At 47.1% G+C, this 4,185-nt stretch overlaps 1 long non-coding RNA gene across 1 annotated transcript; it reads left to right on the top strand.

The window, feature by feature from the left end:
• The first annotated feature begins 1,132 nt into the window (after positions 1-1,132).
• On the top strand, positions 1,133-2,114 carry LOC144373971 (uncharacterized). The gene is made up of 2 exons (XR_013433518.1): positions 1,133-1,324; positions 1,615-2,114. It is a non-coding gene; the product is annotated as an uncharacterized LOC144373971 (long non-coding RNA).
• Positions 2,115-4,185: the final 2,071 nt, after the last annotated feature.

Genomic DNA, 4,185 nt, shown 5'->3' with positions numbered 1-4,185 from the left:
AGGCATCCTGCTGCTCCTGGGCTGGTGCACCCTGCTGCTCGCCCTCCTCCGGGGCTTGAGCTCCTGGCTCTTCCACTCATGGTGCCTCTCCTCCCCACGGCCCTGGACTATTCTGTGGTAGTTCGGGTTCCTTTAGTGAAGGATTCTTGCTTGTTTCTTTTGGTGTGGATCCTGTTCTGTCACCGAGGGCAGGGCAGGAGGGAGCCACCCTGACCTGATGGTTCCCTGACCTTATGGAGCTTGGTCTATGAGGAAGGCAGGAAAGGAGTAATAGAGATGAGCTCTTAGGTCAGTGGACGGTTCTGTTAAGGCAAACACAACAGGGGGCGGGCACCGAGGGAGGGATGGAATCTTAGGGGTGTCACCAGGGCTTCCCCGAGACACAGTGCCATGGCTCTGGGAGCGAAGCTGGAGATCTGGAGGAGGACATATGCCAGGCATGGAGGAGGCCAAGGCAAGTGTACTGGCCTGGGGAAGGCTCAGCCACAGGCCAGGTGGCTACAGGGGGACACCGGGAAGATGGCAGTGACAACCCTGAGGGTACAGAGTGCTGTGGGTCCTTCCTGTTGAGACAACCAACTGAGGGTCCAAATCATTTGAGAAAAAAAAAAGTCTGTCCTGAACATGTGCAAACTGCCTAGTCCCTGTGGCAGTGCCATGTGACAGTGCCCTGTGACAACTTCCTATTCCGCACGGACGCTTGCTGAGTACGGACGCTTGCTGAGTACGTAAGTCGTCCAGAGGTGACTGACACTCCCTGGGAGGGTGTGCGCAGGCTGTGAGCGGCACACTTGAGGTGGTAAGGGTCCCGGCTTAGGTGGTGGGCATCCTGGACAGAGCCTGCCGACATGGAGGGTCAACCTGCTTACTTTAAGAAAGGCCCAACGGCAGACGTTCAGTTTGAAGGGTCAACAATCTGATAAAAAAAAACATGCAACTCAATCATATATTTCTAATGAAACTGATAAATATAGATGCCCCTCAACTGAAACACAAATGCTTAAAGGTATAGAAATCAAGTACACGCTGCGTCTTACGAATTGTTGAGAGGAAAATGGACGTGAGGGTCCTACTTTACAAAGAACGCTGCCCACGGTGAGACCAACATTACGAGGCACCAACTTCTATAAAACGCAGTCCTCAGGAGCAGCAGTCTTCATTGGTTCCAGGATTAACTCCCGCGTTCATTGCTGTGCAAATGTTTCCATTGATCAAAAGCCTCCCTGATGGAGGACTATCAACGTGGGGAGATACATGGTGCTTCTGGATTCTACTCCACTGCTCCTCCCTCTCAGACCATCCTGCACCCCTTCCACGTTCCGAGGTGATTTTCAAGGACTGGGCCTCCCATCAGGGCCTGGCACCTCCAGTTCTTTTGTGTCCTTGTTTTGGTCCCTTGTCAATGGGGACCCTGCCATTGCCTGCTCTCATTTTACCCGTGTCCTTTCTGTCCCGAGTTGTGTGAAAACCTTTAGCCACACGGTGGCCAGGAGGAGCCCACCCAGTCAGGAAGACCCTGCCTGTGTGTGACCTTAGCCTTCACCCCGTGAGCAGGCCCTATGTCCTGCGCTGCAGGTACAAGTAGCTCAACCTGCATTTTGTCATTTGGACCAGGACCCTGGAATGTCAGCCCAGCAGAACAGAAGTGCTGTATTTGGATCGCGAACAGGAGCACGCCTGGACCCCCAGAGGTCTCCAAGGCTGAGACCCTGCAGGGCAATCTGAAGAACTGAGGTAGAGGCAGAGCGTCCTGGGCTTCACAGGGCAAGCTGGGGACTCACACGACACCCCTGGACACCACGGCTGCTGTAGGCCTGTGAGCCCCTCCTGGAATGTGCACACAGACCTGAGGGCCAGAGAGCATCTGAATAGTCACCTTCAAAAGCTAATGCTAGCTGCTCTCACGGGGGATCCACAATTTTCTCTCCCACCCGAAACAAAGAGAGCACCCTGGGCACTCCCATCCTCCAGTTGTTATTTAGCAAACTTGTCAATCAAATGTGTGTAGAAAGGGACCCATTTACTAACAAGCCTGAGGTCTCTTCTACATCTTCTGGCCCTGTATGCGTTTGCCTGGATACAACATTTAAATAAAAACAAATTAAATACACTAATCTATTTATTTCTAGTTTTTATTAGTGCATTGAATAAATCTTTCCCTATTCTGAATTCCAAAAGAAACTGTTATTTTTTTCCATGAGAAGATTGGCAGTTTTGTTTTTGCCATCATTAAATAAATACATTTGGAGCTGGTTGTGTCTATGGAGTGAGGTAGGGGTTCATTTTATTTTCCATTCTGCTTACCAACAGCCCCATTTTCTCCTATTTATTAAGGTGCTCCTCCTATCATAATCTGAAGCTTCATTTATATCATGAGTTTGCTTCTGGGATCCATATCTTATGTTCCCTCCCCCCCCCACCCCTGTGACCCCTTACCAGAATATTAGGACTTTCTGTAAAAGTGGAGGAAAACAAGTCTGTTTCCTTTCCTCGTCCATCTCATTCAGAATCATCCTGGATTTCCTATACCTTTACTTTTCTGTATGAATCTTAGAATCATCTTAAAGTTCTGTTAATATCCTTTTTAGGTATTTGGGGAAAGTGATTTGAATCTAAAGATCATATCACACTAGGAATGATTGACAGCTTTATGCTGGTAGATCTTCTTATCCACAAAGATGGCATTTTAAAAAATAAGCCTTTATTTGAAAGCAGTTTTTTTTTAAAGAGAGAGAGGTAGAGAGAGAGAAAAAAAATTTTATTATTTATTTTTTAGTTATCGGCGGGCACAACATCTTTGTATGTGGTGCTGAGGATCGAACCCGGGCTGCATGCATTCCAGGAGAGCGCGCTACCACTTGAGCCATATCCCCAGCCCCAGCAGTTTTAAAATTTATAGAAAAATTGTGATTTTAACATAGCTTTCCTTATTGCTAACATCTTATGAGTGGGGCACGTTGATGACCACTAATAAACAAATATCAATGCTTGAATCTTTCAACTCAGATTTCTTGAATTTTTATCTAATGTTCCTTGCTAAACCCTTCTATCATTTTTAAAAGTTCTTCCATGTATTAAATTGAGTTTTTTTATAAACAATTATTGACTCTACAAATAATGGTAATTTTAGCATATCCATTGAAATCCTGCATCTCTATTTTTTTAATTGTTTTTCATTGTTTTTGTGCTGGTTGGTATTTTCAATATAACACTGAACAGAAGTGTTGGCAGCTGACTTTTATATCTCATTTTTTTCCTACTTCAAGGGACTGTTTCAAAGCTGCTCCACCTTAGATTCATTTTTTTTCTGGGTATTTCTATGTTTTTTGTTGTTGTTGTTTAATAAACATTATTGTTTGGTAAAGATGCCTAGTTATCTTCTGAATTTAGGAAATTCTTTCTGACATAAAGAGGGGTTAACTTGTCCATGAACTTTTGAAGTCTGGCACCCACACAGAAGGGGGAGTGGAACCTAGATGCACTGGTGCGTGACCCTCCACCAGGTGGACGTCCTCCTGCAGGAGTCAGCACTGAGGTCAGGACGATGCGGGTCCCTCATCCTGGGGAAGCCCACTGCTGCGCACTCCGTGGGAGTTCTGCCTCTGTCCTTCGTGCCCTGAGGTTTCATCCCAGCATGCAGCTGCGGTGCTTCGGGCATCGTAGGTGAGGGCTCTACTGCTCCGAGCACTTCATTGTTCAATACATGGAGCGTGATGTTTCCTTTCCATTATTCATGGACATCTGGGATACTTCTAGCTCCACCATAGTGAATAATGCTGGTACAAGCTTTTGATGTGTCTTTTGAAGAATCTACGTGTGCAGGTGCCAACGGAGGGATGAAATTGCTTGTGTAAGATGTGGGCTTGTTGAGCTGTGGAGAACTTCAGCAAAGATTCTCCCAAACAGGCTGTTCCCAGTACACGCTCACAAGCACAGCATGAGCCTCATCCACTCCGCGGCTAGGTCAAGGCCTGCTCCTGCCCATCATCCACATTTGGACCTCCTGGTGCACATGAATGATGGTGTCATTTCATCCCTCTGATGACCAACGGCATGCAGCAGACCCCCGTGTGAGTTTGACCATTTGGATGTTGGCTTTCATGAAAGGTCCCAGGTTGAGGGCCTTCTGAGCCACCTGTACCTCTGACTGACTCGCACACACTCCACCTAGGACCTAGGCACATG

The sequence above is a fragment of the Ictidomys tridecemlineatus genome, unplaced genomic scaffold (assembly GCF_052094955.1).
Source record: "Ictidomys tridecemlineatus isolate mIctTri1 unplaced genomic scaffold, mIctTri1.hap1 Scaffold_54, whole genome shotgun sequence".
Lineage (NCBI taxonomy): Eukaryota > Metazoa > Chordata > Mammalia > Rodentia > Sciuridae > Ictidomys > Ictidomys tridecemlineatus.
The sequence above is the reverse complement of the archived record's forward strand: the minus strand, read 5'-3'. Positions and strand labels throughout refer to the sequence as shown.